General features: G+C 46.2%; 1 pseudogene; it reads right to left on the reverse strand.

The window, feature by feature from the left end:
- Positions 1–10,594: 10,594 nt before the first annotated feature.
- Positions 10,595–11,269, reverse strand: LOC125350054 (annotated as a pseudogene).
- Positions 11,270–15,407: the final 4,138 nt, after the last annotated feature.

The raw sequence follows: 15,407 nt of genomic DNA on the forward strand, positions 1-15,407 counted from the left end.
CTGTCTCTGTCACCACGCCAGAGGGGCCCTTGCTCATTCTTCTTTTTGTCTCTCCAGGCAAACTCCCTCCGTCAACCTTCACATCTGTGCCTTCCAGCCATCTCCTCTATAAAGGTAACTTTCCTTATCTTGTAGCAGTTCAATCTCCTCTGTCTCTGTCTCTCTCTGTCTTTGTCTCTCTATTTTTTGGCTTGTCCCTTTGAGAGTGAGATTCAGGCTGGGACCTGGGGATCCCCCTCTAGGTTCCCTCTTGAAGGCTAGCCATCCTGGGCTTGAATTCTCTTAGCTAAAACTATCTGTCTATATATCTCTTTGAGAGTACCCACATTCTGTTACAGTGTGCCCCTTCCTTTCTGTCTGTCTGCCTGCTTGGTTACTCAGTAAGGCTCCACCAAGTTTTCCTACCATTGTGACTTGTCCAGGAATTTGCCATCTTGGCCATGTGGTGGGTTTTCATGTGACAACCACCCTCCTAGCAAGTGTTCAAAGCTCAATTTGTATGCAAATATGTCTTTTTTACCAAAATTGTTTTAAAGATTTTATGTTAACTACTTAACTGGCTCCTCAGGCCAGAAAGAAAAAATGGGCAGTTTTAAGCTTAAGCCACAAAGAAGCAAACAAATGTGTTTATTATCTGTTTCCCAAGTGTGCAAGCCACCTCGGATACAGAGCTCACAATGTTATGCCCATGTCGCGAGGAGACCGCCAAGAAGACCACCGAGAGACAGACGTTCCGAAATGCAAAAGCAAGGCTTTATTCAGGCGAGCTGCAACTCGGGCCTCGCTCGTCCTACCCACCGACACAGCGGAGGTTAGGAGGAAGGCCACAAGCAGAGTTTTACAGGGGTATTTAAAGGAAAAAATCACAAAGTTACATAAACCAGGTGCAGGCAGGATTGGGGTGTGAGAACAAATCTGATTGCCATGAGCCAGGTGCAGGGTTGGGGTGTGAGGACAAATCTGATTGACTCGGGGCTAGGGGTTCTCTAAAAATTGGTCTGACGACATTCCAGGGTGGTCAAAGTATCTGGAATGTTCCCGAACCGGTTGGGCCATCCGGGAAATGGGTTTTTATGGCTGGTTGGTTTATTCTTAGCTTAACACAAACAAAAAGATGGTTGCAGTTTCAAGATGGAGTCGTCCTAGTCTTTCAACAACAGTTTCAAACTTAATTCATATCTTAAACTACTATATTCAGTTAAAAATTAGCTAGATTTTTAATCAGTTGTTGTTTTGTTTTAAAACTCTCATAATGTCTACTATTGAGTTTTGTCATTACAGATTTTATCCTCTGTATCATTTAGTCAGACCCACAGAGGGATAAATACTCTTACAAGTATTTATTGGTCAAACTTCTGTTCTTAACAAGTTTGAGGTAAGCCCGGTTTAAAAACTATTTCTATTGATCTCCTGTTGCTTCAATTGGAACTATAGGGGCAAAGACTCATTTGATCTGAGGATCATGGTTTGAAGCCAGCTTGGGCAGAAAAGTCCCTCTGAGACTCTTTTCTCTAATTAACCAGCAGTCTGCTGTAATTGGTGCTGAGGCTCAAAGTAGTAGAGCACTAGCCTTGAGCAAAAGAGCTGAGGGACAGCTCCCAGGCCCTGAGTTCAAGCCAGCAACCAACAAAAGAACACCAACGAGGGCATTATTTCAGAAAGGAGCAGACACCACCAGGACAAAGCTTGTCCTGGTGAGGAGAGTCCATCCAGAGGTAGCTGGAAAAGAGGGGATGTTGTCACATCCTAAATGGAGTAACTCTGTGCCTGCCCTTTCAAAACTAACCAGAGCCAGGAGATCAAAAGAAAATAACTAATAAGCATGACTATCTAATGTTCATACCTGTCTTTCTTCTAAATGGATAGGAACTTACAGTGAGTCTCAGACTTAAGACAGTTAGCCTTGGCGCCTTCCTGGGTCTGCCATCCATACTCCATAGTTGAGACATCTATAGTCCAGTTACAAGCAATGACCAAGGCTCCTACCAGGCCCTTGACCACCCCAGTCCAGTCCCAGCTTTTGACTGCTTATTCTTAACCAGTCTACCATGCTTTCCCCTACGCTGTCACCAAATGCGAATCAGTCAGAAGTAGTTAGGGACATGCTCCACCAAATGCAGGAACATCTGGAACACAAGAGACAGGAACTAGACAAGTCATCCAATTTTTCTTCTCTACCCTAAACGGATGTCTGCCCTTCCTTCTGCCATTTGTGTACCCTCCAATATTATGATTTCTTTTCTAATTGTTCAGCCTCTCCCTCCTAAGGCCTCTTTCAGACTTCACCCAAGGATGCATGCACACATTCACCACCAAGGAACTGTTACTGCTGTCTTCTCCCAGACCAGATAGACAATATCTCCACCTTCTACCCCTAATGTGAACACCCCTTGTCAGCAGAAAGTAGCCAGAGAGAATCAGTGCCTCTTTATAACTATCAAAAGGCTGGAATGTTAGGTCCGCCCAGGAAAAATGGACTCTTCCCTTTGTTCTCCCTCTCCCCTTCCCTAGAAGTCCCCACCCAGCATCTGTAACCCAGGTAACTGGTGCAACAGGGGGCAGAGGGAAAGCCTCCAGGTTCTGACATCACTTCCTCTTCCTCTGAGTTCACATCCTCACTCCCCCCCCCCCAGCACCAGTCATGCCTCCTTCGGACTGTGAGAGGTCCCAGGCAATGAGGTCATATCCAAACCTGCTGTGAACACACCTCCTCTCCACCCTCTCCCTATACAAACAATCCTTATGATCAGTTCCCTCTCTGCAGACCTCTCTTGCAGGACCGGAAGTTGCTATCCCCCCCCCCCCGCCCCAGTAAATTCTTTTTTGCCTGAACTACTTGGCAGTCTCCTTTTGGGAAACCTTATATACCTCATCTACCAGTCCTTTCTCTAATCCATCTGTGAGGAAACTCTGCAAGGAGAAATGACTAGTCCTGTGCACACCATTCACATGTAGCAATGCTAGGATTTAAACACTGAAGTCTATGTTGCTCTTACTCTTCACTGTGACTTTTCAGTGTCCTTGAAAATAAATTCTCCTTAGGCCTCAACAGTTTCAAGGACAGAGAACTTGCTCTTCTGAAAGTGGCCTAATCTGCACATGAAATGCACTCATTACCTGAGTCATGTAATTGTAACCCTCCTGTATATCACTTCTACATTAACAATAAAATACATTGAAAAATGAAAATGATAAAGTGTTCTAAAAGATAAGAAAGGGAGGGAGGGAGGGAAAGGGAAGGAAGGAGAGAAAGAAAGGAAGGAGGGAGAGGAGTAGGGAGGAGGGAGCAAGCAAGCACTGGAAGTACCTGACCCTGTAGTATTAAAATGAGACACTCAGCCAAGAGCTGAGAGCTTATGTCTGTAATCCTAGCTACCCAGGAGACTGAGATCTGAGGATTGCAGTTTGAAGCTAACCAAGGCAGGAAAGTCTGTGAAAATCTTATCTCCAATTAACCACCAAAAAGCCAGAAGAAGAGATGTGGTTCAAATGGGTGAGAACAAAAGTGGGAGAGCACCCAGGCCCTAAGTTCAAGCCCAGAACAGGCATGAAACAGAAAGAGAGAGGGGGGGGAGAGATGGAAGAAAGGAAAGAAGAAAGGAAGGAAGGAAGGAAGGAAGGAAGGAAGGAAGGAAGGAAGGAAGGAAGGAAGGAAAGAAGGAAGGAAGGTGTTGGGGTCCATCTTTCTCCCCTGGATGGAAGGGGCCTGAGGCACCTCCCCCAGCTGGGGAATGCGGCCCTTCCATCCTCTCTACATTGGAATCCGGAGAAACCGGTTGGGCAAATAGACCCCCGACTTAGCTAGCAGCCAGCCTGGCGCCTACCAGCCCCGCCCTGGTTTGGCGCGCTCAGAGTGATGTAGCCCCTTGGAGGTCAAGTGACCAGCCCCTTGGAGGTCAAGTGACAGCCTTTTGGCCTATCGGAATCCTGGCCAACCCCCTTCCCCCGGATCATCTCCCCTTGTCCCTCTCTCAATAAAGTTAGTTCGCTCTCAGAAGCTTACTCCGTGGTCTATGTGCGTTAGCTCCCAGGGTAGGATAGTGGTCACATTGCCACGCGGGTCGCGCGCACGCCAGGACGGAGCCGCCCCTACGTCTCACCCTGACAGACCTGCAGGCCGAGGGTTAGGGGAAAGGACGATACGAGGGTAATAAGAGAGAAAATAAGCATTTGAGCCGGAGCAGAGAAAGCAGACCCAACAGAAGGAAGGAAGGAGGGGAGACGGAGGGAAGAGAGAGAGAGAGTTAAGAGAAGAGAGAGAGAGAGAAAGGGTTAAGTCAAAACTGGAAGAGTAAGGTCTGAATGCCAAGCTACTGTGCACATACTTGAGAATGTGCCTTCCAGATGCTCAGGGACCCTCCTGCCAATGCACAGACCAGTGAGCAGGTTGCCGTGGCACCAGCGGGCAGAGAAGGAATCCCTGAGAAGATAGTTACTGCCAGCTTCATCCAGCAGCACCATAAACTTTAATTAAAGCGAGCATTCAGCCTGACCAAGGGACTAGGAGCAGCATTTTGATGTTGGTGTCCAGTGGGGGCCAACAGAGAACTGCTGACTGTGAGCAGGGCAGCAGCCAGAAGCAAGCACTGGGGAACACGCAAAGAAAACAAAGCAATCAAAGGCTGCTAAGAAGATTGTGTTCCAAACCTGAATGCCGAGGCTGACAGATTGTTTCCCAAACCCAGCTCTGGAACGCAAATAATCATTAAGTCTTCCAGCTAGTTACTGGCTATCCTCCCTCCCTGCCTTGTCTTCCTTAGGAAAAAAGAACTAGATAATATCGGTAATAATAGGATGCACACTGAAGAGTTTTTTGCTTGGTTAGTTGGCTGGGTTTTGTGTGTGTGTGTGTGTTTGGTTGGTTTGGGTGCTGGTCCTAGTTCTTGAGCATTCTCTGTTGGGTTTTTCCGCTCAAGGCTATCACATTACCACTTGGACCACACCTCTACTTCTGGACTTTTTGCTGGTTAATTGGAGATAAGAGTCTCAAGACTTTTCTGCCCAGGCTGGCTTCAAACACAATCTTCAGATTTTTAGCCTCCTGAGCTGGGATTACAGGCATGAGTCCTTGGAGTTGTCTTTTTGTTTGGTTTGGTTTTGGTTAACATCTTTTAATTTTTTCTTTTATTATTATTTTTTTTTTCAAACCCCGTGTTGAGGGCTGACTTTCATTCGACCGCAGTGAGGGATTTCAGACCTGCTCTGCTATGTACTAAACCCTGACCCAGAAACAGGTCATGAAGGAACATTTTAGAGCCACATTCCACATGAGCAGGCGTTGTGTGATGGGGGAGGGGTGGAGTTATTTTTAGTGATTTAAATAAACTAAGAAGGTCAGGAGTTTCTTGCCTAGCACTCCAGAAGTACTTGTAAATGTTAGTTGTTGTTATTTTAATGTTCTTATGTATATAGTATCACAGAGATATTAGGAGCAAATGCTACTAACACTGTTTAGTAAAGGGCCATACTGACTTACACACTGTACTATTAAGCCATAAGTATATTTATCTTGTTTACTGTTGAGTGCCTGTGAAGAAGAGGCAGATGGGGTGATACACCCTTCTCTTCCTGGGACTCTGGGAAAGAGAACACCTAATAGAGCCTATACTCTTCTCCTTTTCCTGAAGACCCCCAGAAAGCAATGGAGGATGATAATGACACTGCTCTTTCTTCTTCCTAAAGACTCTGGGAAGCCTAGACAAAGACTGACAAAAGCAAAGCCCCTGACCGCCCTGCAGCAGACCCTCGAAGGGGACAAGCACTGCTCCCTTTGTGGTGAAGTTGACAGTGAACCAAGAAGATGCCAGAGCAGCTGAGACTTGCACAAAAGGATATAAAAGGGGGGCCCACAAGCACTGCAGGTAAGGCACAGTCTTCAGGCCTCCTTTATACTCTCACTGAAATCTCTATCCTCTCCTCCTCCTCTGACTCCTCCTCCTCTTCTTCCTCTCCTATCCCTCCCCTCCCTATCCTATCTTCATCCTCGCCTGGGAAGGGGAGTCTGGTTTGGGGGCCTATACTGACCGGGTCAATAGCCAGGAGGCTTTTCCTCAGTTTCTTCTGATGTCTTACTTTCAAATAACACTGGCCTCTGCTTCCACTTGTGCTTCATAATTCATATTTGGTAGAAAGAGCTCAAGACCCTTAGATGGCATTACCTACCCTTGTACTTGACTGTATTCTATATACACACATGCATATGAAAAGTTAATGTGTATGAAAAGTTAATGTGGCAGCCAGCACAACAATGTTCATCGCAGCACAATTTGTCATAGCGAGAAGCTGGAACCAACCCAGATGCCCCTCCATAGATCAGGAAAATGTGGTACATTTACACAATGGAATTTTATGCCTCTATCAGAAAGAATGACATTGTTCCATTTGTAAGGAAATGGAAGGACTTGGAAAAAGTTATACTAAGTGAAGTGAGCCAGACCCAAAGAAACATGGACTCTATGGCCTCCCTTATTGGGAATAATTAGTACAGGTTTAGGCAAGCCATAGCAGAGCATCACAAGGCCCAATAGCTATACCCTTAGAAACACATAAGATGATGCTAATTGAAATGAACTCCATGTTATGGAAACAAGTGATATATCACAGTTGTAACTACTTTCAACGTCCTATGTGTATGTGTAGTTTCTATTATTGATAATGTTTTGTATCACCTTCCTATGTTTGTACCTACACTATCTCTGTAATCTTATCTGAGTATATTGGAAACCGTGTTTACTGGTATTGGAAGTAGGAAATTCAAAGAGAATACCAAATTTGAGAGACACAGGGTAAAAAAAGAGAAATAACTACAAAAGCAATACTTGCAAAACTGTTTGGTGTAAGTGAACTGAACACCTGGGGGGGGAGGGAAGGGGGGAGGGAGGGGGGCATGAGGGACAAGGCAACAAACAGTACAAGAAATGTATCCAATGCCCAACGTATGATACTGTAACCTCTCTGTAAGTCAGTTTGATAATAAAAATTTGAGAAAAAAAAAAAAAAGAAAGAAAAAAAAGAAAAAAGAAAAAAAAAGAAAAAAAAAAGTTAATGTGGCAGAACAATAGTTACTAGATCCTGGAAAGAGTGTGGGAAAGAGGATGGCAGTGGTTGACAATAATTACATATTTCAAAATGTTGCTGGTGGTTGAAAGCTTTTAGCTGGATGATAGACGACAGCTTCCCTCAGCTTCCCAGTTTCTGTGCAAAATCACAGGTCCTTGAAACACGCTCAGAAAAACATGTCAACATGGCTCACTGAAAGCAAAGTCTCATATAATGAATGTTTTAGCAAGAATTTTTTTAATATAACAAGTTAGAAAAAAGAAATGAGAAAAGGAGAAATATTTCCTGCTCCCTACATAGGAACTGGACATTAAAGACTCAAAATGGTGGCTCCCGCCAGTAGTCTTTATAGTTTCTTAGCTGGGAGACTATCCCTGTCTTATGCTCTAGCAATTCTTAATCTTTAGACAGTGATTCTGGACCCATGGGTGCTGCTTATTATTCTGAAATATGAAGATATGTCTGGGTCTGCTCAAAACTTAGGGATGGGGCTGGGAATGTGGCTCAGTGGTAGAGTGCTTGCCTCGCATGCATGAAGCCCTGGGTTCAATGCCTCAGCACCACATAGACAAAAAAAGCTCGAAGTGGCACTGTGGCTCAAGTGGTAGAGTGCTAGCCTTGAACAAAAAGAAGCCAGGGACAGTGCTCAGGCCCCTAGTTCAAGCCCCAGGACTGGCCAAAAAACAAACAAACAAAGAAAAACTTAGGGATGGATGGAAGGTACATTTTAGGGCTTTCTTTTCCAACGTTTGTTTCTCATCTCTATGTCTCTAAACAGCTTTTTAAACAAAGGAGGATGAGAAGGCAGATGCTGATGTCTCTATGTCTCTCTTGTGACAACAGTAAGTAAAATGATAGGAAGGAAACGTGACTGTCTTTCTTTAGATTAGCTCCTGATTTCAACTTCTGAGTCTAGCCCCCGTGTGTGTGTGTGTGTGTGTGTGTGTGTGTGTGTGTGTGTGTGTGTGTGTCTGTGTGTCTGTGTGTGTGTGTGCAATGTCCCTGTCTCCTCATCTATCTGTCCTGACTCAATCTCAGAGATAGAGGGACAAATTAAGAAGTCTATGTAATGTTTACAAATCCTGTCACTGTCAGAGATAAACTGCAAGGCAGACAATGAAAGGAACTGGGAGGACATTTTATTACAGAATAAAAGTACACACTTGTAAGGAAAGTGCAGGCTTCTCAAGAAAGACTTGTGTCACTTGGGATTTTGGACAGAATTTTAACACACATTTATTTGGTAGAGAGGACTATTTATGAGTTAAAGCTGCAGAAATGAGGAAAAGTCAGGATTTTCCTGGAGCAGAGTTTACTGGCCTTTTCTGTCCTTAAGAGGAAGAACAGAGGGGAGGGGACAAAGGGGAGGGACAGGGCTGTTGGAGGAAGTTGAAGGTGTTGCTGATTGGTTCACCTGGGAGTAAGTTACAGGAGACTGAAACCTAGGTGGCACTATGATGACAAAAGATCCCGTAAAGCCTATGATGATGAAGGCTAATGGCAGAAGTTGTTTGTCCTCATTAAGGTATGCTTTTGAATATGGCTCAAAATAATCCTCTTTGGGTGAGCTTCTCTTTTGGGGAGCTATTTGACAGGCTGTTTGGAAGTGTTCTGGGAGTCCACGTGGACTCCTCAAAGACTCAAGGAAGTGAAGCTACTCCAACTCCAACTGCTCCCAGGGATTATTTATTCATACGTACTCTGTTCTACATTAGCGATTTTAGTTTTAGCTAGTCGAGGCTGCTACTTAAATAATATATCTTGATCCCAAAAGATAATCCTAAAATTCCTTGTGCCTTTTTACAATGGAGAATATTTTGATATTACAAGAATTAGTTGAATAGAAGATTAGATCTTAGGAATTACAGGATCGGAATTCAAAAGTCTTGGTTTCCAATCCTCTACTTCAGTGTATGAATCATAATGTACTTGCAAATGATATCAATTTACGCTCCTTAAGTTCATGTCATCCTTAAAAATTTCATGGCATTTTGGTCTGTGATTTATTATTTTTTTTCTCCTTCTTTGGTTAAAACTAAAATGCCCCCCCCCATTCTCCCTTATTTGAAGTCCTATGGTGTTTGAAGTAATGAAAAGCTTGACTGAAGTTTACTACTGAAAGATTACTAAAGTAAATGAAGATGCAAAAAGACTACTAAAGACAAAGAACAGAACAAAACAAACTTACAGAAGTCTTTCAGATTTTAGAGTCTCTTGGATTTGTGGATATTTGCATAAATTTCCAGGTTGAGTATCCCTAATTGGAAAAATCCAAACTCAAAAGTCTCTTAAATTCACAATGCTGCTCTGAAATCTTAAACTTTTAGAGTTTATTATCAGCTTATTGCATGCCTAATCACTATGGTGATCTTTGTCCCCAGGCTGGCTCTCCTAAAACACTTGCCTGGCAAAATTAGCACCAGGTTGGAGTTACTATTTGTACTTTGGAATATTAAAATTTCATTTCCCTGAAAACCTTCAGAGGGATAGTTATTTAACTCTGGTAGGGAGCAATGGTCCAGCTCTAATCAGCCTCCTTATTTCTGGTGGGCTCCAGGTGGCAGGGTCCGCTCCAAGACTGAAGGCAAGCCCTTCCACTTCCACCCTCATGATCGCTGGTGGGAGGGTATCCACTTCAAAGAGAACTTCCTTGCTGTGGTGATCCATTCAGAAAGCATTTAGTGAAAGCCCACTGGTCTCCAAGGTGGGAGGAGTCCAATCAGAAGGGAACTTAGGTGCCCTAACTCCCAGAGGGAGGGGATCCCATAAGAAAGGCCTCCGCAGTAGACGCTAGTGCATTGTGCCTGTAATCCTTGCTACTCCAGAGGCTGAGATCTAAGGACTGTTGTTCAAGTCCAGCCCAAGCAGGAAAATCCATAAGACTCACATCTCCAGTGAACCTAAAAAATGCCACACGTGGAGCTGTGGTTCAAGTGGTAGAACATTAGCCCTGAGCAAAATGTTCAGGGCCAATGCTCAGGCCCTGAATTCAAGTCCCAGCACTGGTGCATGCACACACATACACACACACACACAAACACACACACACACACACACACAAATTTGAAAAAAGAAAGAAGCTGGGCCCTGGTGGCTCACACTTGTAATCCTAGCTACTCAGGAGGCTGAGATCTGAGGATCATAGTTTGAAACCATCCCAGACAGAAGAGTGCATGAGATTCGAATCTCCAATTAACACCCAAAAAACTGGAACTGGACACTGGCCTTGATCACAAAACCTCAGGGACAGTGACCAGGCCCTGAGTGTAAGCCTCAGGACTGGTTAAAAAAAAAAAAGGAAAGTGAAGCCTCTAGAAGCTAACACATGACTCAAACCAAAACTACATTCCCCAAAGAGGGATATGTTAGGGACCACACATCTGTCAGGACCAGACAATGAAACTCTGGATATTCCCCTTATTGCAATTTCCCTTCACTCTTGAAAAGCCTGCTCCCTCAAACTCCTCTTTCTTTCCTTTCACTTTTAAATAAACTTACTCAAACCCTTTCCTGCTTTGTTGTTTTGTATTTTTTCCAATAGAATTCTTTTATTGCATCATTGAAGTATCACAAACTGGTTGTCAGGATCCTGGATGGTGTTTCTGAAGATGGGTTAACTTAGATCTTATTCATCAGCCTGTTGAACTGTTCCTTTTTCATAAACATAGATACCTTCCAAAAATTTTCTGATATCCTGTTTTTTAACTGTTGTTGCTTGCTGAATCAAAGCAGCTGAATTTGAGACAAGTTCAATATCATTTCCTTCAAGGATTAATTCATCTTTCTGGGCTTGAGATACAGAACTGCTAAGCAACACCTGTCCTCATCCGAACTCTTCGGATGTTCGGATGTATTTCTCACCCAAGAAGTTTCAGATTTCAACTATTCTCCTGAATAACAAAGTTGATGGGGAAGCGAGCATAAACAGACCTCATCTTGTAGCAGAAGCCCAGTGTAACACCCTTGATCGTGTTCTGTACATGACTACAGATAGTGCGAACGGTAGCCAGTTCCTTTTTGTTTCCCCACCATTTGTCAACCTGGAGCCTCTTCTTTTTTTTTTCCCAAGGAGACTGAGTTCTACGGTGATGTGGTTGAAATCCCTCCGCAGGGTTCCGCAGGGGCCCTTCACGATTACCGTGCATCCCTTCAGAGTGATGTCGACATTCTCTGGAATGTGGACAGTCTGATTTCTGAGAATGGTCTCCATTCTTGCAGTAGATGGGGCAAAGACCTTTGTTGTTCTTTAATTGGCAGAGAAAACAAACCTTCTCCTAGATGGTATCAATTTCATAATTATGAATTTTTTTTCCTCCTTAGTTTTGTTATGGGGTGGGGAGGACAAGCCCCCAACCCAAGATGTTACAGGGTTTGAGCAAAAACAAGTCCAGCACACAAACAAAGTAGGGAGAATTCAAGCTTTATTGCAAGCACAAAAGCTGACCGGCCAGGGACATAGTGCAGACTCGGGAGCTAACACTGTAACCTTGAACAGTCCTCAAGCCATCTTGGTTCGGAAATATTTGTCTCCTTATCAGTTTCTAAAATCAAGATTTGGCAGTACCAGCCTAAAGAAAGGAACTTGAAGGATAGTTAACTGGTCTTTCTTAGGTGATTAGGGTTAGAAAATGGTGACTGGGGCAGACCAACATGGCAAGAGATAATGACAAATGTCAAAATGTCTCTTGTTGGGGATTCAGCTTGGCCTTGAGGAAGGAAGTGCGATGAGAGTGGTCCCGAGACACTGCCCTTCCTCCTGCCCTGGGGCAGTGTGGAAGTTAGCCCCACCTGTCTCCTTCTGGGTCCGGAACCGGAGGGAGTAGCTCTGAAACCAGCCCCCCACCTCTCACCAGCGAGCACATGTGTCCTCTTTTCTCGGGCAGTACCCAGAGGGCGTGACATTAGCCCATGAGGGAGGTGCTAGGGAGCTGCTCTTGGATGGACAAGCTCGACAGCCTATTGTTAGTTCCTGGTCTATCCCTCCCCCCTTTCCTCCTCATCATTGCTATATGACTGTTAGCCCCACCCTTGAATAAACAGATTTCCCTCTGAGGCTTCTCCGAGACCAGTGCCTGGCTTCCTTGGTGGGTATAGGAAGAGGGAGGAAAAGGGGTCTCGTCCGGCCACGTGCACCTGAGGCTTGCCCATGTTCCTCCACTCCAATCTTGGCCTGCCTGCAAGTCAGGCAGCCAGGGGAGAGGGTGGAAAGGGAGCGCAGATAAGGGAGTAAGCGTAGCATCCCCGCACCAGGGGAGGTAAATCTAGCCCAGCATTTGGCACCCAATGTGGGACACAAAGCCCACAGGAGCAAGTCCGGCAGCTACCGGTAAGCCCTCAGGAATTTGGAGTGGGTTCTCCGGGACACGTGGTTCTCTCATCAGGTCAGTAAAGAAGATGGGACAGAATCAGAGTAGGTGGAATAATTCGCACCTTAAAATTCTGAGGTTCACCCTCCAAAATGCATGGATGAGTATTTCCGAACCCCATGCTATACAAATTTGGGAGAAGTTGACCTGTAGGGTCCCGTGGTTCGCTGGAGCCAATCCACTCTCGTGGGAAACTTGGGACCAACGAGGGAGAGAATTGGAAGGCAAGGAAGCGGAGTTGGGAGAGGAGCTCCCCCTTGTGGCCTTCCAAGCTATTAAGACCCTTAAAGCCTGCTTTTCTTCTGACCCAGGGGAGAATCTCTGGGTTTGGGAGAGGGCAGCAGGGGGGAATTTTTATCTAGAGGGGGCCCAATGCCCCGCTCCAGGGACGAGTGTGAGCCTGATCCCCGGGACCCTGGACTAGGTGCTGCTGTCCCGAGACACATGGCGGGAGAAGAATGCACGCAGCAGCCTCCGCCATCTCGCTACCCCTCCTCCACCGGATGCTCAGCTCCACTCTATGCAGACCTAAGGAGTCCCACTGAGCAGCCGCTTCACAGCGACTGCAACTGCGCGCATTCACCGAGCCCAGACGAATCCGAAAATCTCAACCTGGTAGCCATCTCAACATCGTGGTTGCCCCAGGAGGAGAAGGATTTCAGAGAATCCAGGAGAATAGTCCTCGAGGGAGGGGGACTGAATACTCGCTGTGGGGAGAGCCTCCTCTAGAGCGTGGCCCACCAGTTTTCTACCGCTCAGGAGTGGAGAAGCCTAGCCCGGTCATTGCTTGATAGAACAATGTATGAGGAGTGGTGTTCCCTTTTCAGACATGAGTGCTATGCTCAGGCAGAGAGAAATCAGGCCACCGATCCACCAATCCCCATAACCTTTGGCATGCTGTTTGGATCCACCCGCCCCCAACGGGCTGCCCTCCCTGCCCCCTACCTGCCCCCTACTGTGGGACTGGCAGCGTGGCATGGCTTGGGGGAGGGGTCCCTAGAGACTCCGGCAATAAAAACTACCCAAGGGACCAATGAGAGTCTTGCTGCCTTCATTGGCTGAGTGAGGGACAATTTCCACCGACAGTTTCCTGGGTCCCAGGCAAATCAATTTCTAAGAAGCCTGGTGTGGGAAGGGATGACATCAGAATGCAGATTGGCTTGTGCAGGAGTAAAGGAGAGATCTGTGGACAGCTGGATATATGCTTGTCAGGGCATCAGCACTCGAACCCGTCGGGGGCAGCTGCTGGCCGCCCTGCTTACTGAGGAGCCCGCCCCTGCCCCCACCCGTGAGGTAAGCAAGGAGCACTGTTACAAAGGTGGTGGCCTGGGCCACTTTAAGAGGGAGTGTCCTTCTGGTCTTGTAAGATCTGGCACCTCGAGAGGACAGCCCTCAGGCCAGACCAAGGAGCTACCCACAAAACCTTGCCCCGCTGCAAAAAGGGGTTTCATTGGCAAAAGGGTTGTAAGTCCAAATTTGATGCTAAGGGGAAGCCTTTCTAGTAGTGGGGCGCCCTCCAGCCCTGTCACCCAAAGGAGGCAATCAGTCCAGTGATCAGTCCAGCGACAGGCCTAATGACCACCCTGAGGCCCACTGGGCAGTCCCAATAGTCCCGGGAATTAGGCCAAAGACAGAAATTGTTATATCTGGGAAGAGGTTCCGATTCTTAATTGATACCGGAGCAGATCGGACTATATTAAAAAAGGAGGAGGTTCCTCCGTGGTGGGACTTGATCCTCGGGCCCCAGACCTCAGGGGTGGGAGGTAAAGCTGAGAGTGAGACAACTGGCTTACCTGGGATGGGATGATATAAGCGGTGGTAAGGGAGTAGTGCGTCCCCTGATAATGACAGGATTACCAGATAACCTGCTAGGACAGGATATCTTGGGAAAAGCTGAGGCCTCGATCATCACAGGCCATAGCCTGTCAGGTGGCCCTAGTGGCTATCAGGGAGTGCCTCCTTTCGAGGCCTCGGGGCAGGAGGCTCTCGTTTCTTCTACAGGGCCTCACCCCCAATTCTAAGGGCCACTATTCCTACCGTCCCTGCCATTCAATGGCTCCTGGGTCCCCCGGTGTGGGTGGAACAGTGGCCACTCCCCTCAAACAAATTAGAAAAATTAAAGGAAATAATATCAGAACAACTGTCCCTAGGGCATATTAGACCTTCGCTGAGCCCTTGGAACAGCCTTGTATTTGTTATACAAAAGGCCTCAGGTAAATGGAGGATGGTACAGGACCTAAGAAAAATTAATGAGCAGATAATCCCTGCAGACACCCCTTTACAGGGGCTGCCATGGAGCCCCTCCATTCCTAGGGATCGGAATTTCATTATAATTGACATCAAGGACTGCTTCTTTTCCATTCCCCTTGACCCCCAGGACTGTGAAAAGTTTGCTTTCTCCGTGCCCTCAGTTAACTACCAGGGGCCAGACCAGAGGTATGAGTGGGTAGTCTTACCTCAGGGCATGGCTAATAGTCCAGCCTTCTGCCAACATTATGTGTCACAAGTTCTTCAACCTCTTCAGAGCCAGTCAGATATTATTTTATATGTCTATATGGATGACATCATTATTGGGGCAGCAGATGCCCAAGTGCTGGACGCTGCCTATAGGAAGCTACGAACACTCCTACAAAGAGGACTGCAGTCTCTTATTCCCATCAGACCATGTGAGCTCCAAAACGTAGATACACGGACCTTACAAGGGAAAGGAGGAGATCTTATCACCCTCCTACTCCTGTTCTGATATGGAGGATCCAATGGAAGCGGAGTTCTGAATTTGTGTTCAGAGTTGGAGAAGCCGATCAGAAGGTCCCCAGTGGCACATGACCATGACTCAGCCAATTAAACCAAAGATGCATTCCCCCAAGAGAAAGAATGGCACTGAATACATGGCACACCTTGACAAAGAGGTTCAGGATACCAAACTCTGGGTTTTCTCCTTGGAGAGTCTGCTTTGCTTTGCTTTTTGTTTGCTCTATATGT

Source organism: Perognathus longimembris, chromosome 4 (assembly GCF_023159225.1).
Source record: "Perognathus longimembris pacificus isolate PPM17 chromosome 4, ASM2315922v1, whole genome shotgun sequence".
In the NCBI taxonomy this organism is placed as follows: Eukaryota; Metazoa; Chordata; class Mammalia; order Rodentia; family Heteromyidae; genus Perognathus; species Perognathus longimembris.